Source organism: Hyla sarda, chromosome 5, assembly GCF_029499605.1.
Source record: "Hyla sarda isolate aHylSar1 chromosome 5, aHylSar1.hap1, whole genome shotgun sequence".
Classification (NCBI taxonomy): domain Eukaryota; kingdom Metazoa; phylum Chordata; class Amphibia; order Anura; family Hylidae; genus Hyla; species Hyla sarda.
In genome coordinates, this window is record NC_079193.1 from 206,093,638 (window position 1) to 206,114,806 (window position 21,169).

Genomic DNA, 21,169 nt, shown 5'->3' on the forward strand with positions numbered 1-21,169 from the left:
AATAATGCACGGCAGCTCCGACATCTGGAGCTGTAACTATGGTCAGGGACAATACAAGTCCTTTACGGCCCATTGGGTGAATGTGTTTCCTGCACAACAGCAACTTGGACAGATCACACCGCTTCCTCCTCCACACTCTCAGGCCGTTGGTCCTATGACAGTGTGCAACTCTGCCTCCTCCTCCACCGTGTCCTCTGCCTCCACTGCAACAATTCTCAGTGCCCCTTCAGGATACCATGTGTGCAGGGCATGGTGGTGTCATGCTGTTTTTCACATGGTTTGCCTTAACGAACGAGTCACACAGGGGAGGAAATGCTTAAAGTAATTTATAAAGAAATTGGAGCATGGCTTACTCCACCATAGTGACCAACAATAGTGACTGACAACGGGAAGAACATCTTGTCTGCGCTGCGACTGGGAAGGTTGAGCCATGCGCTCTGCATGGCACACGTGTTCAATCTGGTTGTCAAGCGGTTCCTGAAGTGTTCCCCCCATTTGCATGACATCTTAACAATGGGAAGGAAACTTTCCATGCACTGGGGTGGTAGGAGAAGTTCCAGCTCCGTCAGCAGCAGCCTGAGTCTACAGTCACTGATGAGTACCTTTCTTTTACCTGCATAGTGAAGCAACTAATCAGTAGCAGGTAGACCTGGAGCAGGACTTGAACCAGCAGGTGGTGGCATACCTTGACATGCCCATGCCAACACACCTTGAAGATCTGCTGGACTTCTGAGCAGCCAAACTTGATTTGTGGCCTCCACTAGCAGAGTTTGCCCTGGAAAAGCTGTCCTGCCCAGCCAGTAGAGTGCCATCAGAGCGGGTGTTTAGTGCGGTGGGGGCCATAGTCACCCCAAGGAGAATTTGTCTGTGCATGATAAATCAGGCATGGATCAGCCAGGATTTCCACCCACCAATACCTGATGCATCAGAGTAGATTGACCATGGTGCCACACCAACACTTCACAAATATGGAGAGTGCAAAAAATATTTAAGGTGCTGATCCCCAGTTACAGACATTCCTTGGCATCAGACCACAAGTAAGTATTGAGGACATGCATTAGCTAAAACTTAACTTTTCTTGGGATAAAATATATGTACCCAAATATTTTTTTTAAATGAAACAAAAGGAAAGGTGTGCAAAAAAAAAAAAAAACATGCGCCCCCTACCCAACCAAGTATTGATGTGATGCCACACCAACACTTCACAAACATGGATAGTGCCAAACAGATTTAAGGTGCTGCTCCCCAGTTACAAACATTCCTCTGCATGAGACCTTTTTTCACCCACCTTCGTCACCGGGTACTGGTATTGCCACCCACCGCACCACTCTTTCACTGGGTCGCTTTCAGGACTCCTGATGCTGCTGCTGCCACCTCCAGGCTGTCTCATTCTGCCACCATATGGTCTCTTCATGATTCCGCCACCTCCAGGCTGTGTCATTCAGCCACTATATTGTCTTCTTATGCTGCCGCCAACTCCAGGCTGTGCCATTTAGCCGCTATATGTTCTCCTAATGCTGCTGCCAACTCCAGGCTATGCCATTCAGCCACTTTATGGTCTCCTCGTGCTGCAGCCACCTCCAGCCTGTGTCATTCAGCCACTATATGTTCCGCTCATGCTGCCGCCAACTCCTGGCTGTGCCATTCAGCCACTATGTGTACTAATCATGCTGCCACCAACTACAGGCTGTGCCATTTAGCCACTAAATGGTCTCCTCATCTGCCGCCAACTCCAGGCTGTGCCATTCAGCCACTATATGTTCTACTCATACTGCCACCAACTACAGGTTGTGCCATTCAGCCATTGTATGGTCTCCTCATCTGCGGCCAACTCCAGGCTGTGCCATTCAGCCACTATATGTTCTACTCATGCTGCCACAAACTCCAGGCTGTGTCGTTTAGCCACTATAGGGTTTACTGATACTGCTGGGCCTGGGGCATTACCTAAAATGTTTTGTGGTACCACTAGCTACCATAAATCTTCGATTTAGATTTGAAAATTAATCTTTTAATCTTAAGAATTGTGAAGCCCTATTGCCTCCTCATGCTGCCGCCAGCTCCAGGCTGTGTCATTCAGCTACTATATGGCTTACTGATGCTGCTGGGCCTGGGACATTACCAAAAAAAATTTATGGTACCACTAGCTACCATAAATCTTCAATTTAATTTTGAAAATTCATCTTTTAATCTTAGGGATTGTGAAGCCCTATTGTCTCCTTATGCCGCCGCCAGCTCCAGGCTGTCATTCAGCCAATATATGGTCTCCTTTTGCTGCTGGGACATTTCCTAAAAAAAATTATAGTAGCAATATCTACCATAAATTTTCAATTAAAATTTTAAAATGTATCTTTTAATCTTAGGGATTGTGAGGCCCTATGGTTTCCTCATGCTGCTGGGACATTACCTACCAAATTTTATGGTTGCATCTGATACCATAAATCTTCAATTCAAATTTGAAAATTAATCTTTTTATCTTAGGGATTGTGAGGCCCCATGGTCTCCTCATGCTGCCACCAACTCCAGGCTGTGTTATTCAGTCACTATATGCTGCCACCAACTCCAGGCTGTGTCATTCAGCCACTATATGGTCTCCTTATGCTGCTGGGACATTACCTAAAAAAAATTATGGTAGCAATAGCTACCATAAATTTTCAATTTAAATTTTAAAATGTATCTTTTAATCTTAGGGATTGTGAGGCCCTATGGTTTCCTCATGCTGCTGGGACATTACCTACCAAATTTTATGGTTGCACTTGATACCATAAATCTTCAATTCAAATTTGAAAATTCATCTTTTTATCTTAGGGATTGTGAGGCCCCATCGTCTCTGCATGCTGCCACCAACTCCAGGCTGTGTTATTCATTCACTATATGCTGCCACCAACTCCAGGCTGTGTCATTCAGCCACTATATGGTCTCCTCCTGCTGCCTACAAGTCCAGGCTGGGTCATCCAACCACTATATGGTCTCCTCATGCTGACAACACCTCCACGTTGTGTCATTCAGCCACACTATGGCCTCCTCATGCTGACAACACCTCCAACCTGTGTCATTCAGCCACTATATTGTCTCCTCATGCAGCCGCCATCTCCACACTGTGTCATGGTCTCCTCATACATATGCCACCTCCAGGCTCTGTCATTGTGCCTCTCTGCTACAGTGATTCTAATAGTGATGCCTGTAATCTGCATGTCATACTGAATAACAGTATTATTTCACTAACACAGCACATTCCCTATGTGTGTTAGGACAAGGCAATGTGTTCTACTTCCCTACTGAGCCTCTCTGTAGGCCAGAAATAGCTATTTTTAATAGTGATTTGCCGCAAAAAAAATCGGACCGAACCAACATTTTTCTGAAAAGTCGTCTAAACGGACGAATCAAATTCTTCAAAAATTCGCTCATCTTTATTGGTAAGTATCACCCTTTTTACTTTTTACTCCAACTGGGCTGAGCTGTATTCACAGCTGTCGGCTTGGCTGGCTCAACTCTGCTGGTATCTTACACCATATATATCAGGATAAACTGAGTTTATAGATAAGAGAGGATGTATGTGCACTAGCTTTTTGCATATATGAAGATTTACAGATGTCTCCACCTTTACCACTACTTAGCTTAGTCAAACCATATTTTCTAAACTAACTCAGATTATATTCCCTAATTACTCCTAACACCCCTCCTGCCCTTAAAAAAAATTCCGAGCTTTAAAATGATGTGTATCCCACCTTTCCCTTGCTCACATTGTGTAAGCTCCCGGAAGGAGAGAGTGGGCGTTCCCCAGCAGGCGCGATGTCACTGAAGCTTGCGAGAGCTTGGCCTCACCATGCCCCGCAGCCACTTCCTGAGTTTGGATTTCTGCAAGTCCGAGTGAAGTCCAAACTAACTGTTTGACTTGTGCAGGGAACAGAGCAGAGCCATCTAGTGTTTATTTTTTCAATCACATTAATAACATATAAAGGTTGAGAATTTTAAAAGCAAGTAAATAGCAAAGTGTCTTATAATTACATAAGGAAAAATATATTAAAAGTTTAGTTTGGTGACAGGTACTCTTTAAGGATTCCAATTTTTCATAAAACCCATTCAACACAATATCACAACAGAAGGCTTCCTTTATATAACAATCACTGGGTATCCACACATAGACAAACAATGTGTACTCTATACACATAGTGACAGAATGTTAAAAGCTGGTAATCTCAAACCATATGTGAGTTTAAAGATAAGTTGAGAAAGCACACATCTGTCCTCTGATTTATACAAAACATAATTTTTCAACAAGAAACTGAAGTAATGCACCTGTTATGCTTCCCCTGGGGTTCTTTTGATTCCCAGTTGGTGGTCACATATGCTTAGTAGTTCAATTCTTATTTTGTATGCTCCCAGATTTCAAAGTCTGGCAGTGTTCTTATTGATTTATCTCAATAAAAATATTATTTGCAAAGTTTATATTCTCTGGTGTATCTATTAAACATTTTAAATATACCTTTATTTCAAGGGAAGAAGAGATTGTAGTCAAAACCACTAGACTACAGTATGTAGTTAACTATGTGAGATGATCGCATACAATCTACTATATTTTTTTTTTCTTTTGCTACTTTGTGATCCTGCTGGCAAAATGTGTGTACCTGTTTTCATTTTATTTATGTTTACCCATCCAGTTTATGCATAAAGTCTTGGGCAATGAGAATAAGGAGTTTCTTCCACAAACAATGTTTATCACCTATTCCAGGGAGCCAACAACTTTGCCACCACTAACCAGAAAAAAAGTAGGTCCCGATTCCTCCATCAGACACACAAGTGCACAACTGCTCCATCCACTCCATGAACCCATAGACAGTGAATAGAGCACTAACCCCTCCATTCAGGACCTACTAATTGTTCAATGGATGAGGCAGTGGCTGAGGGACAGAGAACAGAGGTTTGTAGTCAATGGAGAATATTCAGAGTACTGTTACCAGTGGGGACCTCAGGGATCCATTTTGTACTGGGATCCATTTTGTTTATTATTTTTTTAATGATATTTCAGATGGTCTCAATGGTAAGGTATTGGTCTTTTTGCTGATGGCACAAAGATATGTAACAGGGTTTATGTTCCTGGAGGGATACACCAAACGGAAAAGGATTTAGGCAAACTAGAAGAATGGTCAGAACTCTGGCAACTGAAATTTTATGTGGATAAGTGCAAGATAATGCACCTGGGACATAAAATCCCCTGGTCAGAATTTAGAATATTTGACACAGTCCTGACCTCAGTACCTGAGGAAAGAAATTTAGGGGTCATTATTTTAGTAGACTGAAAGGTAGGCAGACAATGTCATAGAGCAGCAGGAAATGCTAGATGCATAGGGAGAGGTATTAGCAGTAGAAAGAGGGAAGGGCTCATGCCACTGTACATAGCACTGGAGAGACCTCACTTGGTGTATTGTGCACAGTGCTGGAGGCCATATCTCCAGAAGGATATAGATACTTTGGCAATAATTCAGAGAAGAGCTACTAAACTAGTACATGGACTAACTGCAGGATAAAAATTACCAGGAAATATTAAAGAATTCTAAAAAGTTTATCAGGTGGGAAGCTGTTGTTTTCTTTTTTTCTTTTTTTTAATTTATATATCTATTGTATAGTATATAAAAAAATATATACCTCTACTACCCTTCAGTGCTCCCGCAGTGCCTCAGTTCCCCAACTCCAATCCCTGGTGCGATCTTGCTTTTGCTTCTGGGGGTTTATATGTCACTCTGAAGCTCAGTAATCACTGGCCACAGTGACATCCCTCCTCAGCCAGTGATAGGCTGAGTGGTAGAGTGAAATTGTAGCTGCAAATACACAGAAGGAGTTTAACCCCTTACGGCAAAATCAGGTACATGTATGTGGTTATTAGGGATGACTTCCCGCAACACCGCGTACATGCACCTGATGAGAATAAACTGTCACAGCGCCACCAGGCGCTGTGACAGTTTTTTGAGCTCGGCTGTGCTGCACAGCCGAGCCTCCCTGAAGCCCCCGGCCAGCGATCGCTGCTATTGGTCCGTCAGTACAGACGGACCAATGGCAGAGATCTTGTGCGGATCTCCTCCTTCCCCCTCTCCTCCATCGCTTCACTGTGTGACGCAATCGGTGGTGAGGGAGGCCCATCGGAGGAGGCTACCCGCTGCGCTATGATGCTGGGTGAGCCCTGTAGATGCTGTGGTCACTAAGACCGCAGCGTCTATCTGGGCAACAGAGGGAGGGAGCTCTGTTGTCATGGCAACATGAGTGATCAGTCCATACCTAAGGTAGGGACTGATCTATCCTATGCCTGTCAGTACTGACAGACATAGGCATAATTCAATGGAGTACAGATGTGTACTCCATTGAATTATGTGTATGATAGTAAAAAAAAATTAAAGTGTGAAAAAAAAGTGTGAAAAAAAGGGGAAAAAAATGTAACAAAAAAATTAGAAAAATCAAAGAAAAATGTTTTGAAAAAAAAAATATAAAAAATTATCAAATAAATTATATATGTGTTTAATACACCCCCATAAATAGTCCCCCCAAATACATCAACATGTCCCGCAAAAAAAGAGTCCTCACACAAGTCTGTAAGTGAAAAAATTAAAAAGTTACAGCTCACAGAATGCAGCGACTTGTAAACATAATTTTTTTTATAAAAAAAAGTTTTTATACCATAAATGAACTAAAATATAAAAAAGTATATGAATTTGCTATCGCTGTAATCGTACCACCCTGCAGTGTAAAGTTAACATGTCATTTATACCACATGACGAACGGCCTACATTTTTTTATGTATACAACCTCATAAAAAATGTAATAAAAAAGGATCAGAGTGTCACATGTACCCCAGAATGGTACCAATGAAAGCGTCAACTTGTCTCCCAAAAATATTTTTGCAACCCAAGGCCTCTGTAATTTTATATGATGCCAACAAAATATCCTAAACTAAAAGGATGCCCCAGAATCCACACACCACGCCTTCATGTCTGCTGCCTGTGTGAGAGACACGTAGCGCACAAAGGCCACATATGGGATATTACTAAGTACCTCAGAATTCGGGGAATAAATCTTGAGTTTTATTTCTTTGTTAACACTTACTGTGTTACAGAAAAAAAATGGATTAAAACTTAAAAACCTGGAGGGCGTGGCCTGGCGCGCTGGAACATGGCTGCTTGAACTGTGAGCTCCGCCCTGACCGGCGACTTAACGGGCGATAAACGTGGTAATGGGAGGCAGATTCTGCCACAAATCTAAGAAACAGAAGCCCAAACACTGGCGCCCCCTCGGGCCACATAACTCACTTTTTCAAGCGACAAACGGCTCCCCAGCAGCCGGGAAAGAACGTGCACCGATCCCCTGCACCACAGCAAGCACCGTCCCACGTGACCGCCTCGTCTTCTGGCCCTGCAGCACACACAATGGCGGCGGCCGCATCGCAGAGTGAGGGAGACCGCAGCAGAGTGACACAGCCGCTTCGGACCGCTCATCAAGCAGGCTCTCCTCCGCTCCCACTGATGGTGGTTCAAGTAAGCAGCGCAGCACCCGTTCTCTCTCCCAATCCCCCTGCAATGGGAGAAGAGACTCAGCAGGCACCCGCAGCATCTACGGCTCCTCAACCCCTCTCCTGCCCTGACTCCCCTGCCGGGAATCAGGGAACGGTCCCCCCTTCTGTGCCCACTTATGCAGCTGTAGCAGCGGACATTAAAGTTCAGCCTTACCTGCAGCCCAAACAGCCAAACACACCACCTACTAAACAGGCTGTTAACCCTGTGGGACCCGCTCTGCAGACAGGCTTACCAAGCTCTCTGGAGGGTTGTGCTGACAAAGTGACCTCCCGCCATGATGCCTACACTGCTTCATCTACATGCTGCAGTGCCCTCCCTGCTGACACTGAGCATTGGCAGACTGTCAAACGTAAATCCAGTCCACGCTCTTCCCAGTACTGCGATTCACCTAACAGCCCTGTGCCCCTGCCCTCTGGACAGAGATCCACCATCCCAGCTCCTGGACCCCCGGCTAGGGATGTTACTGAATGGGCTGGGAAATGGATTCTGATGCTTCTAATTCGGACAGGGGTTCGTATGACTCCTCCGCGGACAGCGATGCCCCAGAATTTTGGGGTGAGAGCCTCCCAGCAAAGAAAAAGCTATTTAAGACACCATCTAAGCTGCATAGGCTCAGGAATCGTGCCTCTGACTGCTCATCATCGGAAGACTCCCGCACCCCATTAGGTGGCTCACCCGCTGCGAGACCCCCTGCGTACCCTACTGTCACCTTGCCAGACCACAAGGGTAAACCTGCTGCCACATCTGACCCTGCCTTGCCCACTCCTGAGATGGCTGTCCACACCCTCAAGAATTATCCTGAACTGCAGGCCCTGTTGGCCCTTCTGCCAACCAAGGCAGACATGCACGCACTCGCCTCGGATCTGCGCTCAGCTTGGACACAAGACCTCAAGCCGGTTAAAAAAGCTGTTTCTTGCCTCCAGGACAGGGTTCACAAACTAGAGGATCTGCACGTTGCGACTACCTCTCAAATTCGACAGTTACAGGAGGCTATGGCGAACCTGTCCATACAGACTGCTCTGACTGTGGACCATATTGATGATATGGACAATAGGAACCGTAGAAATAATATACGAATTAAAGGACTACCGGAGTCGGTACAACCTCAGGATCTCTCAGGAACCCTCCAGAGACTCTTTAACGAAATACTTCAGAAGCCAGCGGATACGCCAATTGAACTAGACAGGGCTCACAGGGCTCTGAAGGCCAAGAATCCGGACCCCAAAAAACCCAGGGATGTAATCTGTAGGGTTCATCATTTCCTCCAGAAAAATGAGATTATGTATAAGGCCCGCACCCTTCAGAATATCACCTATAATGGGACTCAGATCTACCTGTACCCGGACTTGTCTCTCCGCACTTTGCGATTACGGGCCAAACTGAAACCCCTCCTTCAAGTGCTCCAGAATGCTTGCATCATTTACAAGTGGGGTTATCCCTTTTCACTTTCTGCCAAACATGGCACAACGACGGCCACTCTCAGATGTCCGGCTGATCTTCCAGCCTTTCTCTCGAAATTCAAACTCCCCCCAGTGGACTTGCCGGATTGGACCCAGATGTTTATCGCCCCAACTTTGGGATCCCCAGGGACCCAGCCTGATAATCCTCCCCAACCTCCCAATCAAGGAAGGCTGACTTCACGCCCTCTGCCCCAATGCTCCAGGCCTACTACTTGATAAGAGACAGCACCCGCCCTGCCACTCATTTTCCTGGGACTATGCAACGACACCTTTCCTGTTTGTTGACTGTTAGGTTTGCTACCCCCGGGATACCTGGTGCCTCCTAATGCTGATGCTGTATGATGTTCTTTGAGATGGCTGATATCTTGCTACTGCTCTACTCGACAAGAAAGTTGATGTACCTTAGTGTTCTGTATTGATTCTGCCTCCCGAAGTTATAGTCATTTTTAGGGTAGTGTATGTTCTCACATATCACGGCCCTTGCAGTTTTCATTTAGCCTGTTCTTCCATTACCATCCCACCCCTCTCTCCTGGAGGAAGGGATTCCTTCTGTTGTCCAACGGTCATGCTGTGACTTGTATGATACTACTGGTTCTTATTTATTCTGTGCTCTAGCTTGCCTCCTACGTTACTCTCAATAGTGGAGACATCGGGCTGGACCCGATTGAGTCTCAGGTCCTTATGACCTCCTCTACTAGTACCTGTGTACTCGTGTCTGTGCGGATACTCTCTTTCTACTCCCCCTCTTGTTTATTCTCAACATTTTGCTTCTCTGTTCTCCTTAACAGGTTCCCTGACTACATATGGCGTGTACCTCTCCGGTTGACAGGCATCTCGATCATTTCCATCCTGGGTGAGTTTCATATTGTTCCCTGGTTTACTCATGGCTACTAACCTGAATGTCACCTCCCTTAATGTTAAGGGACTTAATGTACCGGAAAAAAGGGCCCAGATATTATACTCCCTCCACAAAAAGAGAGCTCACATTGTAGCCCTACAAGAAACCTATTTCAAGGAAGGCCATCTCCCTACATGATCCAGTAGATACTACCCGATCTGGCTGAATAGCGCCAATCCCGAGTCCAGGACGAAGGGAGTATCTTTACTCTTTCACAAGTCACTCCCTATTAAAATTACTGCCACCTCTACTGACCCTAATGCACGCTTCCTATTTGCCAATTGTACCATATCTGATAGACCCTTTACGATTGCGTCCCTCTATGCACCCAACCATGATCAGGTCCCTTTCCTGCTCAAAACCTTGGAAGCCCTAGTGCATAATTCTCTGCGGTGACTTTAACCTCCCTATATTCCCCTTAGTCGACAGTTATTCTGGCCATTCACATATCTCACACAGCAAGCTCAGAGCCTTGAGGAAAAAACTCCATCTGCTACAACTAGTAGATGTGTGGAGGACGTTGCGGCCTCAAGACCGCGATTACACTTTTTATTCACACCCCAGTCACTCATACAGCAGAATCAATTACGTTTTCTGCTCACACTCCATACTGCCGATGTTCCATGCTTCGATAATTGATGTAATTACACACTCAGATCATGCGCCCGTTACGTGCTCCTTCTCTATACCCTCTCTGGTCAAGCCACATGCCTCCTGGAGACTCAATGAATCTCTGTTGTGGGATGAGCTGTGTTTACAGGATCTCAAAACTGCAATTGCTAATTTCGCCCTAGATCATGCTCACGACACATCCTCCCCTCTGATCAAATGGGAGACTCTCAAGTGTGTATTGAGAGGTACTCTCGTGGGGCATGGGGCAAGACTTAAGAGGGCAGCATCAGAAAAACTATCATCTCTTCTTCAGCAGTTAGCAACACTTGAGGCGCAACATAAGCAGTCACAAATGGACTCCGTCTATAGGGACCTGATAAGGGTTAGGCAAGACCTCCTGTCACTGCTAAATGCCAAACATCGTTACTATAAGCAACTGACCGGCAAAGTGTTTTATGAATGGGGCAATAGATCTGGCCGTCTCCTCGCAAACGCTCTAAGGGAGAGGAAATCTTCTCTATATGTCCCTACAATCCAACCCAAGACCGGTCCAGTAACACACTTTACTCCAGATATACTGGACGACTTTCGAAGGTATTACATTGATCTCTATACCTTACCTAAGCCCCAAGCTCTTGATCCCTCGTGCAACTCCTCTCTTCCCTCACTAGAACAATACATAGCTGACACAGCTCTCCCGAGACTCCCTTCGGAGGTCATTGCTTCATTGGAAGCTGAGTTCACTCCGGAAGAATTAGACCTTGCGATATCATCATTGTCCTCTGGTAAGAGCCCTGGACCTGATGGCTATACAGCCAAATTTTACAAGGTCCTATGGACGGAACTCTCTTCTCCAATTTTGACAGCCTTTAATGACATTTCTGATGACACCCACATTTCTCCTTCCTTCTTGAGAGCTTTTATAACAGTAATCCCCAAAGAGGGTAAGGACCCCCTACTCTGCCCCAGCTACAGACCCATATCCCTGATTAATACGGACGCCAAACTCTTTGCCAAACTGTTGGCCAACAGGTTGGCTGGCCACATGTCCTCCCTAGTCCATCCGGATCAAGTCGGCTTCATTCGAGGCAGAGAAGCGAGAGACAATACTCTCCGCGCCTTCTCCACAATACACCATGCTCACCACCTCCGGCAGCTGCTGTTCCTGCTCTCACTTGACGCAGAGAAGGCATTTGACCGGATGGACTGGGAATTCATGTCTGCCGCGCTGTCCTAGAAAGGCCTTGGACCTAGCATGAGGCAACGCATTATGGCCCTTTACAGATCCCCACTGGCACAAATTCGCATTAATGGTAGACTATCTGAACCATTTGAGATTTGTAATGGCACGAGACAGGGGTGCCCCCTTTCACCCCTCTTATATGTTTTATGTATGGAGCATCTGCTAAACGCGATCCGCTCTAACCCTGATATCAAGGGGATGCAGCTGGCCCGTGACCATTACAAATGCTCTGCGTTCGCAGACGACGTACTCTTATATATCTCCTCACCACTGACCACTTTACCCACTCTAATGTCAACCTTGACTTCTTTTTCCAACTATAGTAATTACAAGTTAAACCCCTCTAACAGCGAGGCCCTTAATATCACCCTCCCTTCCCAGTTGGTGCAGTCCTTACAATCCTCATACCCATTCAAATGGCAACCAGCGTCGCTGAAATACCTGGGTGTTCAGGTCCCTTCCACTCTTTCAGACACCTTTAGAGCCAACTTCCCCCCGCTCCTGCACACACTGCGTTCGGACCTGGCCAGGTGGGAGCGCAGAGATTTTTCGTGGCTGGGACGTATAAACATCTTTAAGATGAACGTGCTTCCCAGACTTCTGTACTTGTTTGCTAGCGTCCCGACTCACATCCCGAGATCCTTTTTTAAAGAGATCTCTGCGCTCCAGTCTGGTTTCGTCTGGAATCGCAAGAGGCCCCGCATAGCAAAGAGACTTCTGCACAGATGTAAGGCGAAGGGTGGTCTGGCTATGCCGGACTGCTTGTCATACTACCTGGCGGCGGTTCTTGTATGTGTCATAGACAGTTTCCATGGCGAACTAAACAAACAATGGGTCAGAATTGAGGGATGCTCTGGAGGCCTAATCCCCAAGAATTTGAGATGGTCACTGAAACCCTCAGTGGCGGTACGTTCCTTGCCTCCCCTTCCCCCAGTTCTGGACTCAGTAGCGAAAACATACTTAATGTACTTGAGAGGCCTGCCCCTCTTGAAGCCTACTGGCCCTCTAATCCCCTTATTTGGTAATGCCGCCTTCCCTCCGGCCTTCTCCTCTAATACTTTCCTATCCTTCAATAGATCGGAGGGCACTACGTTAAGCTCTCTACTCACAGACTCAGGGCTGAAACCTCTTCCAGACATCCTGGGCAACACTTCACATTCCATACTACACCCCTTCCAATATAACCAACTAAAGCACTTTTACCAAACTAATAAACTCACTCTTGACCTCCATCGACCCTTAACGGCCTTCAAAACTTTATGCGTTGCTGCTGAGCCCATCGCCCGTGCAGTTAGTACAGTGTACTCTCTGCTTTTGGACTTGAATTCTTTCACGCCCGCTCCTTTCCGAGCAGCGTGGGAGAAGGAAATTGGGACCCAGATTACAGACGCGGATTGGGATAGAGCCTTAACTCACTGCCACAAATCATCCATTTCTTGCAGAGCACATGAGACCAACTTCAAAATCCTTACTCGGTGGTATAGGGTTCCCGCCCTGCTGTCCCGCATTTACCCTACTACCCTGAATGTTTGTTGGAGATGTGGACAAGCGGGGGGAACTATATCTCACATATGGCTGACCTGCATGTCGCTGGACAGGTTCTGGTCCTCTGTACTCGATACCATACGCACTCTCACCTCAATCCCTATCCAGAAAAGCCCACCTGTCGTACTGCTATCCATACTCCCGATGGACCACCCCAAAACTGCCCTGAAACGTACACATTTTTTACTAATGTCGGCCAGAACGGTGATACCTAGACGCTGGAAATCTTCCATCCCACCCACCTTTTCGACCTGGCTCACTGAAGTCTCCCATATATGTAGAATGGAGGAACTCCTTGCTGACTCCAGAAAGCAACACACTAAATTCCACATGATATGGGCCCCTTGGTTAGCTTATATGTCCTCACCTGAGTTTAGGACACAACACCCAGAGGATCGAGATGTGCCTGATGGCTGAGTCGACCGGAGAGGAGCGAGTGCCAGGTAACCCATCCACACCTGTTACAATCCTAGTGTCTTCTACCTGTCTTGCCCAGATGTGATCTCAGTATACACTATACTCTCTCTCTCTCTCTTTTTCTTTCTTTTCTCTCCTTTCCTCTTTTCTTTTCTTTCCTTTTCCCCCTCTTTTCTCCCCCCCCCCCTTTTTTTTTTTTTTTACCCTCCCCCAGCTTGCCCTCCTACACCATACCTACTGCTCCTCCCCCTCCCCTCCCCTTCCTCCCCCTCTACCCACCCTACTCCCATTTCAAACCTACTTCCCCATTTTCTCTTACACCTCTGACACCAACGAATGTGCTCTTTAGATATGACATTGACTCCCCCAACTCTCTGTCTTCTTCATGGTCAAGCCATAATGCCCTAGGGTGTCTTTTTTATAAGCTTCCCCCATCTAATGATTAGACTTATTGATACCCTCGGACTTACCTGGGTTCCACGAAAGGTTAATGTCTTTACTGACCTAACCCTATAATGGAGATCGGGGTGTACTGATGTGTTCTTGATTACTGTTTGTGTGCAAACACTTTGTTACTGTGATTCAGTTTACCATTCATATCATGTTTGTACTTTTGTAGAGTTTGAAAATGTGGAATAAAACATATACTTAAAAAAAAAAAACTTAAAAACCTACAAAAAATTTAAATTTCAATCTTTTTCCTCCACTTTGCATTTATTTCTACAAAACGCCCAAAGAGTAAATAAACTTCTTTAATGTCATTCTGACTACTTTAATGGGTACAGTTTATAAAAATGTGGTGAGTTATGGGGGTATCTAACATACAGGCCCCTCAATTCCACTTCAGAGCTGAACTGGTCCCTGAAAAATCTGATTTTGCAATTTTCTTGAAAATCTGGAAAATTGCTACTAAACTTATAAACCCTCTAACATTCAAAATAATGTTTATCAAATGATGGGAACATATTGGAGACATATTGTAGATGTGAATTAATCATTAATTTGGTGTGGCATGACTATTTATCATACGAGCAGAAAATATCCATGCAAATTTTTCATTTTTTTCGCCAAATTTTGTTTTCTTTTACAAAAACCGCTAAATATATCAATCAAAATTTACCACTAATGTAAAGTACAGTATGTCATGAAAAAACTTTCCAAAGTTATTACCAAAATAAGTGGACGCATGTCAGATTTAGAAAATTTGCCTTGGTCATTAAGGTCAAAACAGGCTGTTGCGCAAAGTGGTTAAGCATGCATGGGACAGACATAAGGCTATCCTTCATAAAAAGTCTGAGGCAGTGGCTGCCAAGGACTACACGCTGCACTCATCATGTTATTCGGGTCCTTAACCTCTTAAGGAGCCAGTCAATTTTCACTGTAGGACCCGGCCATTTTTTGCACATTTTTTGCACATCTGACCATTAATAACTTTGGAATGCTTTTACCTTTCATTCTGATTCCGAGATTTTTTTTCTTGACATATTCTACTTTACTTTAGTGGTAAAATTTTGTCGATACTTGCATCGTTTCTTGGTGAAAAATTCCAAAATTTGAAGAAAAAATTGAAAATTTTGCATTTTTTTTAACTTTGAAGCTCTCTGCTTATAAGGAAAATTAATATTCCAAATAAATTATATATTGATTCACATATAAAACATGTCTACTTTATGATTGCATCATAATGTTGACATGTTTTTACTTTTGGAAGACATCAGAGGGCTTCAAAGTTCAGCAGCAATTTTTCAATTTTTCACAAAACTTTCAAAATCTAAATTTTTCAGGGACCAGTTCTGTTTTGAAGTGAATTTGAAGGGCTTTAATATTAGAAATGCCCCACAAATGACCCCATTATAAAAACTGCACCCCCCAAAGTATTCAAAATGACATTCAAAAGGTTTGTTAACCCTTTAGATGTTTCACAATAGCAGCAAATTGAAGGAGAAAATTCAAAATCTTCATTTTTTACACTGGCATGTTCTTGTAGACCCAGTTTTTGAATTTTTACAAGGGGTAAAAGGAGAGAAATCTTCCTAAAATGTGCCCAATTGCCCAATTTCTCTCGAGTAAGGAAATACCTCATATGTGTATGTCAAGTGTACGGCCGGTGCAGTAGAGGACTCAGAAGGGAAGGAGCGACAATGGGATTTTGGAGAGTGAGTTTTTCTGAAATGGTTTTTGTGGGGCATGTCCCATTTAGGAAGCCCCTATGGTGCCAGAACAGCAAAAAAATGGCATACTATTTTGGAAACTACACCCCTAAAGGCACATAACAAGGGGTCCAGTGAGCTTTAACACCCCACAGGTGTTTGACGACTTTTTTTTAAAGTTGGATGTGTAAATGATTTATTTATTTTTTTCCACTAAAATGCTAGTTTTCCCCAAAATTTTACATTTTTACAAGGGATAATAGGACAAAATGCCCCCCAAAATTTGTAACCCCATCTCTTCTTAGTATGGAAATACCCCAAGTGTGGACGTCAAGTGCTCTGCTGACGCACTACAATGCTCAGAAGAGAAGGAGTCACATTTGGCTTTTGAAAAGCGAATTTTGCTGAAATGGTTTTTGGAGGGCATGTCGCATTTAGGAAGCCCCTATGGTACCAGAAGAGCAAAAATAAACCCACATGGCATACTATTTTAGAAACTACACCCCTCAAGGAACACATCAAGGGGTACAGTGAGCCTTAAAACCTCACAGGTGTTTGACGGATGTGTAAGTCGGATGTGTAAATGAAAAAAAAATGTTTTCACTAAAATGCTGGTTTTCCCCCACATTTTATATTTTTATAAGGTGTAATAGGAGAAAATTACCCCCAAAATTTGTAACCCCATTTCTTCTGAGTATGGAAATACCCAATGTGTGGACATCAAGTGATCTGCTGGCGCACTACAATGCTCAGAAGAGAAGGAGCACCATTGAGCTTTTGAAGACAGAATTTGGTTGGAATAGAAGTCGGGGGCCATGAGCGTTTACAAAGCCCCCCCCCCCCCCCCGTGGTGCCAGAACAGTGGACCCCCCCACGTGACCCCATTTTGGAAACTACACCCCCCACAGAATTTAATAAGGGGTGCAGTAAGTATTTACACCCCACTGGTATTTGACAGATCTTTGGACCACTTTCATGGACCACTGTTCCAAAAATCTGTCAGACACCTGTGGGGCGTAAATGCTCACTGTACCCCTTATTACATTACGTGAGGGGTGTAGTTTCCAAAATTGGGTCATATGTGGGGTTTGGCTCTATGGGGGCTTTGTAAACACACGTAGCCTTCAATTCCGGACAAATTTTTTCTTCAAAATCCCAATGGTGCTCCTTCTCTTCTGAGCATTGTAGTTCGCCCGCCGAACACTTTACATCCACATGGGGTATTTTCTTAATCAGAAAAAATGGGGTTACAAATTTTGAGGGGCTTTTTTCCTATGTTTCCTTGTGTAAATGAAAAATTTTGGGTAACACCAGCATTTTTGTGAAATTTTTTATTTTTTTTCATTTTTCCATCCAACTTTAATGAAAATTCGTCAAACACCTTTGGGGTGTAAAGGCTCACTATACCCCTTGTTACTTTCCATGAGGGGTCACATGTGGGTCACATGTGGGTATTTATTTTTATGCGTTTATGTCAGAATCGCTGTAAAATCAGCCACCCCTGTGCAAATCACCAATTTAGGCCTCAAATGTACATGGTGCGCTCTCACTCTTGAGCCTTGTTATGCGCCCACAGAGCATTTTACGCCCACATATGGGGTATTTCCGTACTCAGGAGAAATTGCATTACAACTTTTGGGGTCCTTTTAACACTTGTGAAAATAAAAAGTAAAGGACAACACCAGCATGTTAGTGTAAAATTTTACATTTTTTTTACACTGACAGGCTGGTGTAGCCCCCAACTTTTCCTTTTCATAAGGGGTAAAAGGAGAAAAAGCCCCCCAAAATTTGTAACGCAATTTCTCCCGATTACGGAGATACCCCATATGTGGCCCTAAACTGTTTCCTTGAAATACGAAAGGGCTCTGAAGTGAGAGAGCGCCATACGCATTTGAGGACTAAATTAGGGATTGTATAGGGGTGGACATAGGGGTATTCTATGCCAGTGATTCCCAAACAGGGTGTCTCCAGCTGTTGCTAAACTCCCAGCATGCCTGGACAGTCAGTGGCTGTCCGGAAATGCTGGGAGTTGTTGTTTTGCAACAGCTGGAGGCTCCGTTTTGGAAACACTGCCGTACAATACATTTTTCATTTTTATTGGGGGGACAGTGTAAGGGGGTGTTTATGTAGTGTTTTACCCTTTATTATGTGTTAGTGTAGTGTAGTGTAGTGTTTTTAGGGTACATTCACACAGGCGCAGGTTTACAGTGAGCTTCCCACTAGAAATTTGTGCTGCGGCGAAAAAATTGCCGCAGCTCATACTTGAAGCAGAAAACTTACTGTAAACCTGTCCATGTGAATGTACCCTGTACGTTCACATGGGGGGGGGGAACCTCCAGCTGTTTCAAAACTACAACTCCTAGCATGTACTGACAGACCGTGCATGCTGGGAGTTGTAGTTTTGCAACAGCTGGAGGCACACTGGTTGGAAAACCTTCAGTTAGGTTCTGTTACCTAACTCAGTATTTTCCAACCAGTGTGCCTATTGCTGTTGCAAAACTACAACTCCCAGCATGTACTGATCGCCGAAGGGCATGCTGGGAGATCTAGTTATGCAACAGCTGGAGGGATCGCAACTACAACTCCCAGCATGCCGAGACAGCTGTTTTGGCATGCTGGGATTTGCAGTTTTGCAACATCTGGAGAGCTACAGATAGAGACCACTGCACTGTGATCTCCATACTGTGAACCTCCAGATGTTGCAAAACTACAAATCCCAGCATGCACAGACAGCAAACAGCTATGTGGGCATGCTAGAAGTACTACAGTATACTACAGTATAGAGATCACTGTGCAGTGGTCTCTAAACTGTAGACCTCCAGCTGTTGCAAAACTGCATCTCCCACCATGCCCAGCAGCTGTCTGGGCATGCTGGGAGTTGTAGTTTTGCAACATCTGTAGGGCTACAGTCTCAGACTGTACCCCTCTAGATGTTGCTAGGCAGCTTACCGACTTCTGTCGGATCCAGGGAGCCATCCTCTTCTGCTGCACGACATCGCCGCCCGCGGCGATCACCGTCGCCGATCCCGTCCCGCAGCTTCCACCGACGGGTAAGTGGATCTTCCGCGTTCGGTCCCCGTCGTTTCCCCGTTCTGCCCTGCCTATTGTGGGTGTACAGAACAGGGAAAACAAAAGTAAACCTCCCCGCCCCTGATCTGCTATTGGTGGTCGTGTCTAGACCACCAATAGCAGAGATAGGAGGGGTGGCACCTCTGCCAGCTCACTCCTATCGCTAGAGGGGGATCGTGGGTGTCTTAGACAACCGCAATCCCCTTTATATTCCGGGTCACCGGGTCCCCATAGACCCGTATGAACCGGAATCGGCGCAAATCGCAAGTGTGAATTCACTTGCGATTTGCGCCGATCGCCGACATGGGGGGGTCTGATGACCTCCCTGGGCATTTGCACGGGGTACCTGCTGATCGATATCAGCAGTCACCCCGATCCCCGCCCGGTGCGCGGCGGGGACCGTAATTCCCACGGGCGTACATGTACGCCCTGGGTCCTTAAGACCCAGGTACAGAAGGCGTATCCATACGCCCTAGGTCCTGTACTGGTTAAAGGGGTACTCCGGTGGAAAACATTATTATTATGTTTTTATCAACTGGTGCCAAAAAGTTCTACAGATTTGTAAATTACTTCTATTTAAAAATCTTAATCCTTCCAGTGCTTATTAGCTGCTGTATGTTCCACAGGAAGTTCTTTTATTTTTGGATTTCGAATATAGTGATATATATTTGTAATGACGAATATTTGTTTCTTTTTTATGCAAATATTTATGCGAGTATCGTCAATTCCAGACTGGACACTGAACCCTTCCTTTTAGGTGAAAGATATAATTGCGCATGCACACTATGCGAATTTCATTATAAATTTTTGCATGCAAAAAAAAAAGAACAAACATAGCGAATATGCAAATTTCGCGAACATAGGGCGAATATTCGTCCATATATTCGCAAAATATCGCAAATTCGAATATGGCCCCTTCCGCTCATCACTATTCCTGACATGGACAGAGGTGTCAGCAGAGAGCACATCCTATAGTCCAGAGGAGTTCTGTGTGAGAAGCTGTCGGGTGTGTCTCTTTTGAGCTCCAGACTTCCAGAGAAGCAGAATTTTACATCAAGGCTTTCCCAGGGGTGTGGCAGGCTCCCTGGGAGAGCTTTCCTGCATGGAGCCTCAGGCCTCCATTCCCCGTTCTTCAGGGCTGGCGGGGGGTGGAGAGAAAACTGCTACAGCCATTGTTCCAGCCGGAGGCAGAAGATCCAGCAGAGTCTGCAGCAATGCAAGCTCTGCTCCTCCGGCAACGGGTGCCAGCCAGAGATCTGGTGGTGGAAAGAAAACAAGGAGGAAGAGTTTGGAGATGTGGGCTGAAAGAGGCCCCAAAGAATCAAGTGAGACCTACTGCTCCCGCATGGCCGCACGCTTTGCGGAATACGACCGCTGCAGTAAAGAGCTCAGGCTTGCAAGAGAAGATCTGCGTGGGACTCAGAGTCTGGCAAACTCTGGGTCCAGGAGAAGAAAGCCTGAGCTGAAGAAAAGGATCACAGCCCTGAAAGCCCAGATTGCCAAGCTGGAGGAGAGGAAGGCAGAGATCCTGGAGGGCAGCGGTCTCCTAAGAGAGAAGCTGGCAAATGATGAAAGGTTTGCCGCCATGAAATCCCCAGGTAAGGTGGAGGTTGAGGTGGATGATGGGGAGAGTAATGGCGCTGAAGATAGTGAGGATGGCAGTGAAGGAGTTAAGGAGAAGGTAGAGGAAGGAGCGCATGTGGTGGAGGATGCTGTGTCTGTTCCTATGCCCTGTGACACCCAGGACAGCTACATAGAGCCGGCCCAAGTGGCGCTCCCTGTGACTGACAGTGAGGAGGATGATGTGGAGAGTGAGGCTGGGGGTTTATTGAGGGCAATTGTCATGCAGGAATCCCCAGTCCACCTCCAGAATTTCACCTTCGGTGAAGATCAGTGCGAGGATGGAAAAGTCAGGCGTAAAGCAAAGAAGCAGAAGACCCAACAATCTGTGCAGTACATGTTCGTACCTTTCCAGCAGTCTGGGTCAGCTGCAAAGCTGGTTCAGGCTGCTGAGCCCCCCAAACTGCAAGACGCCGTTCCTGTGGTGGAGCGGGGCCAGCAAGGAGGGTATAGAATGGCGTCTGAAATGGCTATGGACGCAATAGATGTGAAGCCCACCCGTCCTGCCGGTAGGGAAGGGCAGGATGGGCTCATGTTGGGCAACTCTGGCGCTGCTGGGACGCCCCAGGGTGGCGGGGGGCATGTCCAAATGCCAG

The 21,169-nt window shown here is 45.5% G+C and overlaps 1 protein-coding gene across 6 annotated transcripts in view; it reads left to right on the top strand.

Moving 5' to 3' along the window:
- Positions 1–21,169, top strand: part of CDH20 (cadherin 20) — a 507,006-nt gene that overhangs the window by 105,375 nt on the left and 380,462 nt on the right. For 2 of the 6 annotated variants that reach the window (XM_056520981.1, XM_056520977.1), the window contains exon 2: positions 9,808–9,872. The exons of the other annotated variants lie outside the window; for them this stretch is intronic. The gene's annotated coding sequence lies outside the window, so the exon portion shown is untranslated. The remainder of the gene's footprint in view (positions 1–9,807; positions 9,873–21,169) is intronic. 6 annotated transcript variants of the gene reach the window in all.